Source organism: Stenella coeruleoalba, assembly GCF_951394435.1.
Source record: "Stenella coeruleoalba genome assembly, chromosome: 11".
NCBI classification, from domain to species: domain Eukaryota; kingdom Metazoa; phylum Chordata; class Mammalia; order Artiodactyla; family Delphinidae; genus Stenella; species Stenella coeruleoalba.
In genome coordinates, this window is record NC_137157.1 from 76,242,355 (window position 1) to 76,257,724 (window position 15,370).

General features: G+C 43.3%; 1 long non-coding RNA gene across 1 annotated transcript in view; it reads left to right on the top strand.

Annotated features, from left to right (window-relative positions):
* The window catches only part of LOC307194931, a 41,220-nt gene extending 28,979 nt beyond the window's left edge, over positions 1-12,241 (top strand). The window contains exon 3 of the long non-coding RNA XR_013830665.1: positions 12,152-12,241. This is a non-coding gene — a long non-coding RNA (uncharacterized lncRNA). The remainder of the gene's footprint in view (positions 1-12,151) is intronic.
* The last annotated feature ends 3,129 nt before the right edge of the window (positions 12,242-15,370 follow it).

Genomic DNA, 15,370 nt, shown 5'->3' on the forward strand with positions numbered 1-15,370 from the left:
TAAGGTAACAGTCATATCTCCCAGCAAGGTTAACAGCACTACCAGAATCACGTGAAGAAATTGCCAACCTAAGCATTTGTTTTGCTTCCCAAATGTGTTATTTTTTGTAACACCACTCGCAGGATTTGTATAAGGTATATGATGCATGTAAATGTATTGATATTTATTTTATTTGCAAGAATGACTCACTGTTAGCAGCAGATGGGGCCATGAACACACACCTATAACATGGCAACAGCTACAAGCAACATGGGCTGATTGGATGGTGACCGCTTCTCTCTTGACTTCAACCTTCAGCTCCACATGTCAGCAAAACCTTACGGAGCAAAGCTCAATGGAATTCTGACGCAGACGTGGTAAATCAGGGCAAGTGCAACCAACTCCCGTACCAGGACTAGCTCGCGCTCACTGATTGCCAGTCTCCTGCCTGCTGTGGCCGACCTTTGATGAGTCCTTTGCCTTTTACCCTCTTCCCAGCACTGACTAGTTCCCATTCACTTGGTGAGACCTCCTGAGCTCTGAATGCTGCTTCCCTCCAGCTGTTCCTTCTCAGGCTTCCCACACACACTTCCCTGCCTTACCTACTGCCTACCTGGCCTTGGTCCCGCTGCTTAACTCCAAGACCTGAGCACTGCCAGCTCCCATTTCCATCGATGCCCTGTGTAACACACTGATGATAACTCGCCTTACCTATGTGGGCCTTAATGGAAAATACATATATAAATAATATCTTAGGAAAAGGAACCCTCCTACGCTGTTGGTGGGAATGTAAATTGGTGCAGCCACTATGGAAAACAGTATGAGGTTCCTCAAAAACTTAAAAATAGAGTTACCATATAATCTAGCAATCTCACTCCTGGGCATATATTCAGAGAAAACCCTAATTTGAAAAGATACGTGCACCCCAGTGTTCACAGCAACACTGTTTACAATTGCCAAGACATGGAAGCAACCTAAATGTCCATCAACAGAGGAATGGATAAAGAAGATGTGGTACATAGATACAATGGAATATTACTCAGCCATAAAAAAGAATGAAATAATACCATTTGCAGCAACATGGATGGACCTCAAGATTATTATACTATGTGAATGAAGTCAAAGAAAGACAAATATTTGATATCACTTATATGTGGAATCTAAAATATGATACAAATGAACGTATTTACAAAACAGAAACAGACTCACAGACATAGAAAACAAACTTATAGTTACCAAAGGAGAAAGGAGGGGGGATAAATTAGGGGTTTGGGATTAACAGATACAAACTACTATATACAAAATAGATAAACAAGGACCTACTGTGTAGCACAGGAAACTATATTCAATATCTTGTAATAAACCACAATGGAAAAGAAAAAAGCAATAGCTTAAATTTATATATTGTACTTCATATATGATCTCAATCCCATGACACCTCTGAGAGACAAAGATGATGGCGGACTTTATTTTCTCCATCTTAAGATGAGAAAAATGGATGCATATGGAAAGTGCGATAAATTTCAGTGGTCAGCTTTTCATAGGGCTGGACTGGGACCAGTGTTTCTTTTTTATTCTTTGAATAGATATTTGAATGCCTACTAGTGCCAGGCACCTAATGCAGTTTTTATTTCATTGCTTTATATTCCCTAGGAGGGAATGTGCTTATATTAGTGGTGAAGAATAACATTCTACCACTATAACATTTGAACCAGATATTCGTAACAAGAGGTTATGGAGGTAGAGTCTGTGTTGGTTGAATGTTATTTAGAAAGCATTAATCATATCTGAGCACTTTCATTAATTGTTTCTTAATGATTGATGCTAAGAGCTGATTCATCCACTTTTACAGCCCAGAGAGGAAGGCATGGGGCACTGTCAGAGACAGGCATGAGGAGCACTTTGCAGCTTATAAAGTGCTTTCACTTATATGTCCTCCAATACAATCCTCAATTTTCTGAAGGAATAGGGCCAGGATTATCTTCATTACATAGATGAAACAAAGACAGCAGCGTAAAATGAGATCCAAGGAAAAACCTACTTTTTCACTCTTGATAAATTGGAACAGTATTTAGGGAATCACACTGGGGGTCAGCAATGTGGCAAGAAAGTGATTTTGAAGAAATATTCCCAAATTTAATTTTACCCAACTGACAAAGACAGTTAAGTAAATCTTGCAGTTTGGAGAAACCCACCCTAGTTTTTGACAGTGCATAAAAGCTTAGATCTACTGCATTTGTTGCTTCAAGTTACTAGCACTTTCTACTGTGTTCCTATTGTGTTTAGACCACAGCAAAGCTTTTCAACAGCCCAGGTTCAGGTGCACAATGTTACCGGGGTGACCACCATTGCAGTCTCATCAGCCACCACTGAAGAGCCACATAGCACGAGCATGTAGCCCACTCAGCTCCTGTGGTTAGCAGACCGAAAAGCATCTGGGGTGATACTGAACTGGCCACTGGCAGGCGATACAGGGTCGTGATTGAGAGTTTGGGACAGAACCCAGAGAGCCTGAGTTCAAAATCTGGCTTCATTATTCACCAGTGGTGCAACTTGAACAGCTACCTCCTCTGTGATTCCGGCACCTTATCTGTAAATGGATAACTGATGGTATGAGCCTCAAAGGTTGTTGTGAAGATGAAGGGTGGCCAAATATGCCACCCCAAAACAGGCCACTTTGGCTTGAGGATGATTTCGAGCTAAAGGTACACAGCAGGTGCTCTGACTGGCCCCCTTTTCTTCCTGAAAGCAGGAGATAAACTGCCCTATGGGAGACGTCCAACAGCCATATAATCAAGGGTGGGAAGTTGAGGGCAAGAGACTTCTTTGCAAACAGACCTTGTTAAAATAACTCTTAGCTTTCCTTAGCTTCCCCGTTTCCTTTAGTTGCTTTTCCACAATCGCCTGTCATTGTTCAATCTAGTGTAAACGCATTTAGGTTTGCCACTGCTTGGGGTCTTTATTTCCTTATGAAGGCTCTCATGTCACATAAAACTTATACTAAATAAATTTGTATGCTTTTCTCTGGTTAATCTGCCTCATGTCAATTTAATTCTCATGCCCAGATGAAAACTCTAAGAGGGTAGAGGTAAAATATTGCCTCCCCTACAAGAATTAAATAGTGTATCTGAAACGCATCAATATGGAAGAAACATTTACTATTGTTATCTGCAAAATATGTGCGTATATGTGAGTGTAAATGCAAAAAAAAAGATCTGGAAGGGAGCACACAAAAGTGGTAATAGTGGTTATTGTAGGGAAGGGGAGTGAGATTTGGGGGAGGGGTTGGGACTGATGGGTGACTTTTAACATTTACTCTGTATTTTTCTGAATTTTAATTTTTACATGAGAATTTATTTCTCAGTGAATTATTTGTGGAACTTTAAAAGTGATGTATAGACATGAACTGTCAGTCATTGCAGTACTATTAGAAAATATCACATCATATACTAAAAAAACCTATCATTTCATTAAGTAATACAGGTTTTGTGTTTTCTTTTTTTTTTTTTTTTTTAACATCTTTATTGGAGTATAATTGCTTTACAATGGTATGTTAGTTTCAGCTTCACAACAAAATGAATCAGTTATATATATACATATATTCCCATATCTCTTCCCGCTTGCGTCTCCCTCCCTCCCACCCTCCCTATCCCACCCCTCCAGGCGGTCACAAAGCACCGAGCTGATCTCCCTGTGCTATGCGGCTGCTTCCCACTAGCTATCTACCTTACGTTTGGTAGTGTATATATGTCCATGCCTCTTTATCGCTTTGTCACCGTTTACACTTCCCCCTCCCCATAGCCTCAAGTCCATTCTCTAGTAAGTCTGTGTCTTTATTCCTGTTTCACCCCTAGGTTTTTCATGACATTTTTTTTTTTTAAATTCCATATATATGTGTTAGCATACGGTATTTGTCTCTCTCTTTCTGACTTACTTCACTCTGTATGACAGACTCTAGGTCTATCCACCTCATTACAAATAGCTCAATTTCATCTCTTTTTATGGCTGAGTAATATTCCATTGTATATATGTGCCACATCTTCTTTATCCATTCATCCGATGATGGACACTTAGGTTGTTTCCATCTCTGGGCTATTGTAAATAGAGCTGCAATGAACATTTTGGTACATGACTCTTTTTGAATTAAAATAACCTGAAAATATCTAGAAAAAATACAAATCTGAAAAAATTCACATTGATTTTTACCATAGGAGAGGATTGCTTTAGGAAGTAGGTAAAGCAGTGTCATAGAAAACTGTATTAATGTGCTCCAATCACATAATTTAAGAAACGTCCTGTGGTGTAATTATAACGGAAGTTAGTACGTGACGATGCCATCCATTTTCATTACCGCGTTGCCATGTAGAGCAGTCATCGCCTTTAGCCTGCTGCAGTAATATCATCATGTCCATTTGAGTTTCCACATCACCATCTTATATTCATGTAACCAAAAAAAGTTCCAGAAATGTGCTGCTGTCATTATTTCATCTGGGCCACAGCCATGGGTTGTTACGTAGGACATGTTTTATTATAGGTAATAAAAGAAAGTCACAACAAAAATAAACTTTTAAATTTAGAGACAATATTCTGCACTAATCCAGAGGTTTTTATTTTTTTAATTATTTATTTATTTTTTATGGCTGCGTTGGGTCTTTGTTGCTGCCCACCGGCTTTCTCTGGTTGCGGCGAGCAGGGGCTACTCTTCGTTCTGGTGCGCGGACTTCTCATTGCGGTGTCTTCTCTTTGCAGAGCGTGGGCTCTAGGCGTGTGGGCTCAATAGTTGTGGCACGCAGGCTCAGTAGTTTTGGCTCGTGGGCTCTAGAGCTCAGGCTCAGTAGTTGTGGCGCACAGGCTTAGTTGCTACGTGGCATGTGCGATCCTCCCGGACCAGGGCTCAAACCCATGTGCCCTGCGTCTGCAGGCAGATTCTTTTTTTTTTTTTTTTTTTTTTCGGTACACGGGCCTCTCACTGTTGTGACCTCTCCCGTTGCGGAGCACAGGCCATGGCTCACGGGCCCAGCCGCTCTGCGGCATGTGGGATCTTCCCGGACCGGGGCACGAACCCGTGTGCCCTACATCGGCAGGCGGACTCTCAACCACTGCACCACCAGGGAAGTCCCAAGACTTTGTGTGTGTGTGTGTGTGTGTGTGTGTGTGTGTGTGTGTGTGTCTTTTTGTGATTCGTGTTTGGGAATATTAGTAAGAAGAATAATTTAACTGAACACTTTCATCCTTCATTTCAAGGGTGCAAACTTTGGGAAGAGGAGCTGTGGTAGAGATGCTTCTGGAGTTCCTATTCCCACAGGGAGAGCCTAACTGTACCCACAGAGGCCTCTGCTGACCCCCTTCCTCCCTTTTCAGGTGTATTGAGAAAGCACAGGGACTGTAAAGGCTGAGGCTTGAGATTCCCCAGCTGGTGAAATTGAGTTGAAGATAACTAAGTTAGAGAGACCTCTTCAGTATGGTAAACAATTCACACTATCCCAAAGGAAATAAAGCCTTTTCCAGAGGGAGACTGGGGGATGGGGGAAGAGAGCTGGGGGAGAGGTTAAGAAGAGGGAAGGAGGAGGACTGCAAGGCAGAGAGGGGAAAGGGAGTGGGCTTTGAGGAACTTCCCAGACAGACGCTCCTGCGATTACATGATACAACCACCAGGTGGCGCACAGCCCGCCAGGTTCCCACCTGTAGTCAAACAAAGCAAGGGCGACTGTAAACACCGTGGAACGGTGCCGCATCTAGACAAGAGAGAATTGGGAGGGCTTATAATAGGATTGGGGTTTCTGTTAGATGATTTTGGGAAGCGTTCAGCAGAGTGAGGATTGCTCCGGATTGGGTGCTGTCAGAAAGTGGGGGTATCAAAAAAAAAAGAAAGTGGGGGTATCTTAATGATTTGGTGATTGAGTATCTTAATGATTTTCATCGAAGAGGTGACAGGAACGGCATCTAGCTAACGCTGTCACCCGTAAAGAAGTGGTAATTGCTCATGTTAACCAGGAAGGCGGGGTGGGGGCGGGGGCAGGGGATGGGGGGTGGTTGTCTGCTCGTTTCTGTGGTTCTCTCAGCTGTTTTGGCTTGTGCTAAAGGCACAGTTGCAGAGTGGTCTCTGTCTCACCCCACAGAGTGATCTCAGGAGACAGTGCTAGTCTGCGAAACGGTTTAGGATTGGTAGGTGTAAAACCAGTTCCCAGCTGTGGAGGCCAAGCCGGTTCCCAGCTGACAGCTGTCGGGATTCTTTTTCTTTCTTTCTTTCTTTTTTTCACATGCTTCCTATCCACAGGGGTGCCAGCTGTTAGAAGGAGCATCCCAGGAAGTCATCCCCAGGAAAGCCCATGGCATGATGGCTAAATGCCTGAACTGTGGCCTTGGACCGACCTGACTTTGCATCCCAGCTCTGCCATTCACTGGCTGTGTGACCTTGGATAAGTTATTTAACTTCTCTGTGCCTGTTTCCTCTTTTGTAAAAGAAAGTAAAATTAGTACCTATCTCTTCTGGAAACTGGGGAAATTAAATGAGATAACATGTAAACACAACAGTGCCTAACACATGATAGGCATTTAACTTAGACTAATCTACCCTATTCATTATGTGTCAGAGGTCACAATGGTCAGTGCACTCTGGAAACCCATTTAGGAGACTGAAGAATCAAACAATTATTAAAAAAAACTTCTACTATCAGCATATGCTCATAAAGGAAGCTGATGGGTTGTCTTTCATTTCTGGTTTGTCCAAAACATATATATTCCAGACTTAGTAAGGTGATACTTGTATTCAAAAGAATTATTGCAAGGGGTGAGAGGAACTACTGCTGTGAGAGAGGGCTGTGACCATAGATCTGCAAACATCTCAGAGTTAGGCAAAAAAATTTTCCTCGTTATAGAGAGGAGTAAACAAGCCTGGAAAGAGCTGGGCTCGGGAAAGTGGGATGAAAGAGTGGCACGAGCGGATGGTAGATCAGAGAACGTTTGACCCTGAGGTCAGCCTATTCTCAGAAGCTGAGGGTGGGCCAAAGTTCAAGGGCCTGGAGGAAGAAGAGAGCTTAACCAAAGTTTGGTTAACAGTGTTTTGTTGCATTGATCAATGGGGACAAGCAGTTCAGCTAATCATTTATGAGGCAAAGAAAGGGAATCATGAGGGTCTGTGTCTGGCCTTGTCACAGGTGAACAGGGGGCATCTTAAGTCAGATGAGAAAGGACCGGTCTTGGCATTAAGCAAAGACTGTTGGGGGATTTCTTAATCCTCACCAACGTGTTCCAGGATCCCAGGGCTCAGGTAAAATTCAGCGTTGTCAGGTTGCAAATTACATGTTTCCCATTTCTCAAAGTGCTGTGTTTCAGATAAAGGATGAAATTTGGGCTTTAATATGACCTGAGAGATCCTGGATCCTTACACAGAGGCTGAGGTCTGTAAGGCAGAAGGGCCAGGGAAGAGCAGGTTTATTTGCAAAGCCCTCGGCCAACTGGACTGTTTAGAACATACGCGTTGTGTAACTTGTGTGGCTCTTGCATTGCTTCTGACCTACAAGTGGATCAATAAGAAATAAAACTTGAAATGAGGCAACATCAGCACAAAGGCTGAAACCGTGCTTTAGTTGAACCCGTGTTGAGGGCCCAGCTCTCTGCTGGTGCTTTGGGGAGTCTCAGCGCTGAAATGCTGTTCCGCCCACGCCCCCTGCAGAGCACCCTCTGCCCTGCCCACCCACCCCCAACCCCCCGAAGTAAGCTGTACTGCTTTCTTCACTTCGCCTGTATGGGTTCCAGCGTTTGGCTGGCGTGTCAGGGCTTTCCAGCCAGGGCACCCTGCACCTGGAAAATCTCCCTCTCATTCTGTCCTCTCCTTGCGTAGCCTTTCCTTCTCCGTTGACACGGCTTGAGGGCTGCTCATATAGTCCACCGTGGAGAGGGGCAATCTTGTAATTCCTACAATTTGCGATGTGCCCTGGAGGCAGCCTGGATCTGGGGTAGACCCTGAGAGGCTGCCCACGCCTGCCCCCCACCTTGCGGAACGTCCTTATTACACGCTCCTGCCACGTTCTGAGCAGTCAAGCTTTGATTTACTTTCCCTTGCAAGAGCCGAAGGAATAAAGCTGTCAAGTACAAGCTGACGATCTGAGCTAATTCTGCGGATTTATGAAAATGCTCAGAATCCAAGCGGGGTGTGAGAAGCAGCAGCCTGACGCTTGCAGCTGGGAAGTGGGCGCAGTGGGTCCCGCCACCCTCCCAGCCCCGCCCCTTCCTCTTTCCCGAAGGGATTTGTCTCCCCTGCTCCCTGCCTGTCAGGAGCCAATGCCCTCTCCCCTTCTTGAAAACAAAACCAAACCCTGCCTGTTCTGAGAGAGGGTGTGAATCAGAGGATCCTGTAACGGGCGGGAACTTTACTGACTTGTCTGATCCACCTCCCTCCTTTGGGAAAATACCTGTCCCTCCGCTTTTGGAAAGCTGGCTCTGGCCCTTTTTCTTTACATCTAGGAAGGTTCTAATTATGAATCTTCCTAGGGGTGGAAGGAAAGAAGTAACCTTTCATCTGTTGGCCTCCTTCCTTCCCCTAGAGGCTGCTTCCTCCTATAGAGAAGGGTAGTCTGTGGCATCTCAAAGGAGACGTGACCAAATATTTAGAAATATCCTCGCATCCAGCGCATTAAAGGAAGGCTGAAGCAGTGTGGACCGCGGGCGTAAAGATAACACTTTTAGAGGGAGGCATTGATTAAATAGAGGGGTGGGGGTGAGCTGAGTATTTAGTCAAATGAGGTTGTGAACCAATACTGCTCTCAGTGATGCCCTACTGTCTGCAGAGAATTCCTGCAAGGGGGGAGAATGTGTCGCTCGTAGCACATCTTGGGCAGAGTACCCCCTCCCCCACTTCTAGTCCCTGTGCTCCCAGTGACGCTGACTCAGCACCGGGCATAGAACTTGGGGCCCAGCTTAAGCCAGTCAGTACATCCTCATCCCCAGGCCACCACAACTGGTTCAGAAATGGGCGCAAGACCTCAGATGGTCCAGCCGTTGAATCCCGGGACTTGTGCTGCAGCTCTCTGGAGCTCTCTCTCTCTCCCTTTCGTTGCACTTGAACCTTAGAGGCTGTGAGGCTGGAGCTACTGCTTCAACCAGCGACTCAGAGCCTGAGAACAGAACCAGCACACAGAGGAGAGAAGAGTCAGCCAACAGAGAAATCTGTTTCTTCTTCGCGCTCTTTGAGCCCTGAGTTAGGCCTTTCCTGAAACCAGTCCTCAATTCTGTGTGCTGATAAATTCCCATTCATCTGAGCCCAGTCTGAGTTAGTTTCTGTCACTGTATACTCAGTCCTAACTGGCAGAATCAATATGCCTAACACATAATAGGTTTTGGAATGAATGTATGATTCAAGCATGTGTTTATCTTTGATGTACTGGGCAGGTGTCCCCACACACTCCGTCCTCTCTGGTTCCTTTCTTCACGTGAGTTCAAAGAGCATCATGTGTTTAAATTCAAAGTAGGTGAATGGTAAGTATTAGTTTTGCTTGAAGATGAGCAGAGCTTAAAGTGGGGGGAATAAGACGTGAGGCTCTCTTAGCCTCAGAGGAGCATTGCCGCCTGAACCATCCCCATGCCCTGACCACCCCGCCCCCCACAGTCTGTGGAAAGACTGTCTTCTGTGAAGCTGGTCCCTGGTGCCAAAAAGGTTGGGGACCTCTGGTATAAACTGTTTCGATCCTGTTAGAAATGCTTTTGCCAGCATTTAGGAAAATTTTTTTTTATCTTTGACCTATGTTTCAAATACATATTACTAGCTAACTATCACAAAATGTAGGGCTTAATACAACCATTTATTTGCATGCGGTTTTACAGGTAAGGAGTTTGAGGAGGACTCCCCTGGGCAGTCTGTCCGCCTGCCTTCACGTGGGGCCGTCAGGTCTGCCCCTACACTTCTGAGGTGGCGTGTTTGCTCATGGGTCTGATGTCTTGATGCTCCTGGGCTTTTCTTGTTGTCCACCTGGGGCTTCAGACCCCAGAGCTTCTTTATGTGGCTTGGGCTTCTCATAGCATGGTGATCTCAAGAAAGTTGCACTTATTAGGAGCAGGAAATAGATGTTACTAGGCCAATTAAGGGCTGTACCCAAAACAGGTGCACTATGGCACTATTGCCATATTCGATGGTCAAAGCAGTCACAGAGCCTGTGGAGGTCTAAGGACAGTGTCAAGTTCTCGTTGCAGAAGAGCAATGGGGTTGGGAGATATTTTGTGGCCATCTTTAGAACATACAGTCTGCCACAACCCATAATCTTCTAAGGAATGTATCACATGGAAATAATGAGAAAGACGGTATAAAAACACAGAAGTTCATTATGACTTTTGTAGAAAAAAACCCCAAAACAGTGGAAACAATCTACATGTCTACCAATGGCTAAATGACTAAGTCAACTGTCACACACCAACTAACAGGAATAAAAAGCCATAATAATTGAGAAGATTATGAAACAACATGAACAAGTGTTGCTATAAAAAGAGAACATGTAAAATTCAAAAGCACATGCAGGGGCTTCCCTGGTGAGGCAGTGGTTAAGAATCCGCCTGCTAATGCAGGGGACACAGGTTCAAGGCCTGGTCCAGGAAGATCCCACATGCCGCGGAGCAACTAAGCCTGTGCGCCACAACTACGCCTGTGCACTACAACTACTGAGCCCGTGAGCCACAACTACTGAGCCCATGTGCCACAGCTACTGAAACCCGCGTGCCTAGAGCCCACGTTCCGCAACAAGAGAAGCCACCACAGTGAGAAGCCCGCACACTGCAAAGAAGAGTAGCCCCTGCTCATCACAACTAGAGATAAACCCGTGCGCAGCAATGAAGACCCAACTCAGCCAAAAATAAAATAACTAATTTTTTTAAAAAAGCATGTGCACTATGATGATAATTATGTAAAAACCTGCACACATCTGGACAAAGTCTGGAAGGAAATATGTAGAAATGAAAATAATTGCCTTGAGGTGGTAAGATTCTGCATGACTTCCATTTTCCTCTTTATTGTTACAGCTTCATGAAAAATGAAAATGAGAAGAAAAGAAGATAATTAAAGCTTTAATTGTCAGTGCTCAGTACTTGGCAGGTACATGTACTGAAGACGTGCAGGAAAGATATAGGGAGAACACAGTTCTTCCTGTAGTTCACTCATTCAGATAAGCTGCCAGGTCAGAGGATCCACAGATATACTTATTTATAATTAACTTTCTGTTATGACCTGTCATCTTCGGTATGCTGATTGTCACGGAATCAATAATTATTATATTACCCTTGCTACGTTCCTAAGGCTGTTCATGATATGAGACTGAAAACGCTTTAAAAAGCTACTATGACATGTAAACATAAGATGATATTTTATTTAATCTTTTTCATAATGACTCCATCTTATCCAGAGTTTCTAAGATTGTCAGTGGTAATTTAGTGTGGGAATTTATCCTAGAATGCTCTAGTGAGAACCTAGTTTACCTCCAGTCTCACGGCCCCTGTTTGCCTGGGGACTCCATGTTTTGTATGTGAAGAAAGAGGCTGCGGAGTCTGGAATAGTCTATGCTAATCAAACTGCATGTGTAGTTCCTGGAGTGGCCCCGAATTTAACCTGGGTCTGGGAGACTAGGGACCAACCAGCCCGCCTGGGACTATGACAGTCATAGCTGTAGGCGACCTCCAGCCCTTCACAGCCAAATCCAACCTTTGAATGGGCAATGCTCTCCAATGTTTTACTTGCCAGTCATTACTGTGTCTTTTTTTTGAAGGCCTTTTAAAACTTATTAAGGAAGGTGAAAGAAACTGCAATAAAGGTCAAAGTCTTAAAAAAGTCTGATTAAATAATTGCAAAAACAAATTTTAAAAAAGAGCTATCTGATTAGTTGTCATGACCACTAGTTGTGTTTGAATAGTTAATGACTGGAGAAAACCTGGAGGAGGGAAGTGTTTAGATTACTTTGATTTAGGGCGATTGCCTTTTGGCAAGTTAAAAAAAAAAACAAACTTATCTACTGGTTGATTAACGTAACTGCTGGTATTCTTAGAATTAACATTTCAGTATTCTTTTTTCCTGAAATTGGAGTTTTATTTAACAAATGCTTATCTACCAGGCATTATGTGGCATTATCCTGTACTTTACAGGTAATAACTAACTTAATTCTCAAAAACCCATAATGCAGGTATTGTTTTACAGATGAGGAGACTGAAGCTGGAAAAGGTTAAGAAACTTGTGCAAGATCACCAGCAATAAGCATCTGACCAGGACTCAGACCCATGTAGCCAGACTCCAGAGTCTTTTACTACTGTACTGTGCAGCCTGGGTAAGGATTCCCTTAGAATTCCATGTTAACAAATAAAGCTACAAAGATCTAATAAATCTAATAAAATATTTCCATATCTAGGTGTATTCTTTTCAATCAAATTGCAGCAAAGACTCCTGTACTCAAAATAATTCATAAGCTTTCTCTTGTTCTTATTCATACAACTCTACATTAGGAAAGATACTGTAATTTGCAATACAGCCAAACCCTTTTAAGAGGATTTACTTGCTCTCCAGCTACCAGATGGTCATAATAATGAAAGGTTAAATGTACTGTGCCTTTGCATGGTGTGCTTGTCAATTTCACTGGTTCGCCCGCCCAACCCCATGAAACACTCCTCCTGGTATTGAAGACCCTATGTAGTCCCTTGAATCTGGGCTAGCCTTGTCGACACTATTAACCAATAGAATATGGCAGAAGTGATGCTGTGCTACGTCCAAGATTATGTCTTGAAAGGGCAGTAGCTTCCACTTTTTGCCGTTGGGAGCCCTGGGCTGCCGTGGAAGAAATCCAATTACCTTGTTGTAGAGACAAATGAAGAGGTCATGTGGCCAGGGAGAAGGAGGCCCCACTGAACCCAGCCCCCAGTCAATATGCCAGCTGATTGCAGATACCCAAGTGACCACTGGCAAGATCAATAGAAAAATCACATAGCTGAGCCTAGCCAAATTGAACAGTTGTTTTAAATCACTAAGTTTGGGGATAGTTTGTTATGCAGCAATAGATAACTGGAACACCAGATGCCTTTGCCTTTTATTAATGTGCTCATTCCAAAATATTTATTGACTGTCTACCATGTGACAGTTCTAGGAACTGGATATAGTGGTGAAAATTAACAATTAAACAAATAAGTAAACACCTTCTAAGGAAGTTGCTTTCAGGTAGAGATCTGAATGATTAGAAGGAAGCACGTTCTGGAGGTGGTGAGGAGATGCAGTCAGAGAGGTAGGCCGGGACTAGATTATGTCTGGGCCCTGGCGGAGTTTGGATTTTATTCTATGTAGAATGGGGAACTATTGGAGAGTTTTACAGAATGGAGTGATATTCTCTAATGTGGTCTCTGAAAAGGATGGCTCTGGCATCTGCGTGGAGTAAAAACTGTAGGGGCACCAGGCAAGATCAGGGAAATTAGGCAATGGCCCAGGCAGTAGGTGAGGATAGCTCAGACTAGGGAAGCGATTCTCAAAGTGTGGTCTTGTCAGCTTAGTGTTTCCTCAAACAGTTAAACATAGAGTTGCTCTATGACCTAGCAGTTCTACTCCTTGGTATATACCCAAGAGAACTGAAAATACATATCCACACAAAAGCTTGCACATTAATGTTCATAGCAACATTATTGATAATGGCCAAAAAGTGGAAACAACCCAATTGATGAATAAATAAAATGTAGTATATTCATGTAATGGAATATTATTAAGCTATATGAACAAATGAAGTACTGATACATGCTACATATGAACTTTGAAAATATTATGCTAAGTAAAAGAAGCCAGACAGAAAAGACCAACTAAAGTTCAATTTAACTTTTATCAAGCACCCAGAATTGGCAAATCCATAGAAAAAGAAAGTAGATTAGTGGTTATCATGGGCTGGTATGAGGGGCAATGGGTAAAGACTGCTAATGGAGTGATAAAGATGTCTGGAATTAGATAATGGTGATTATTGCACAACTTTGTAAACATGCTGAAAACTATTGAACTGTCGATCTTTTCGTTTTTTCTTTTTGGCTGTGCCACACAGCTTATAGGATCTTAGTTCCCCGACTGGGGATCGAACCCAGGCTCCCAGCATTGGAAGCGAGATTCTCAACCACTGGACCACCAGTGAATCCCCTGTTGATCTTAAAAAGTATGGTAAGTGAAGTTTATGGTAAGTATAGCTCCATATTTTTAAATGTTAAAAAGTGTTGTCTGGGGAGACCTGGAGATCCCTCTGAGACATTCTAGTGGGTCTGCAGGGTCAAAAGTATTTTCATAATAACACTAAGACATTACTTGCCTTTCTTATTCTCCTTCTTTCATGAGTATACAGTAGAATTTTCCAGACGATGGGCTTCCCTGGTGGCACAGTCCCCAATGAAGGGGACACAGGTTCGATCCCTGGTCCGGGAAGATCCCACATGCCATGGAGCAACTAAGCCCATGTGCCACAACTACTGAGGCTGTGTTCTAGAGCCCTTGAGCCACAACTACTGAGCCCACACACCACAACTACTGAAGCCGGTGCACCTAGAGCCCGTGCTCTGCAACAAGAGAAGCCACCGCAACGAGAAGCCCGCGCACCGCAACCAGAGAAAACCTGCATGCAGCAATGAAGACCCAATGCTGCCAAAAATAAATAAATAAAAGAATTTTCCAGAGGGTAGTGACATGTGATATTGCAGCAGATTGAACGCAGAAGTAGATGTGAAAATGCAACCTTTTTTTTTTTTAAAGTCAGACATTAAAGAGATTGGCAAAAAAGTAGAGCAATGCCACTATTCTCTCTAAATTTTGTGAGGAGATATGTCTACTTAGAAAAATATATTATTTATATTAACATGATATGGACTTATTTTTTAATGGGCAAATAAATATTTTAAATTGTTTCAGCTCAGATTTCTAATACTAATGATAAGTATTAATATAACTCACATAAACAAAGGTCTTGGGAGTCCACAATACTAGTTTCCAAGAGTGTGAAGGGACCCTGAGACCAAAAAGGTTGAGGACTGCTGCTGAACTAGAATAATAGCAATGGAGGTAGTACAAAGTGGTTTGAAGGTAGACTCCATTCCTGGGGGTTTAGATGTTAGTAGTAAGAGGAAGAAAAGAGTCAAGAATGGCTTCTGGTTTGGGGCCTAAGCAAATGTGGATGGTGATGCCATGAACTGAAATGGGGAGAACTGTGTGAGGAGGAGGTTTGGTACCGAAAATCAAGTTCTACGTCAGAAATTTAGACGTTTGGACATTGAAAGATGACCTCCTTTAATACTCCCTCCAATCCAATGAGTTAGATATTACTGTCTCCATTTTACAGGTGAAGACATTATAATTCAGAGTTTGCCTAGAACGCAGGAGATAGATCCTGATCTGAACCAGGTCTGACTCTGA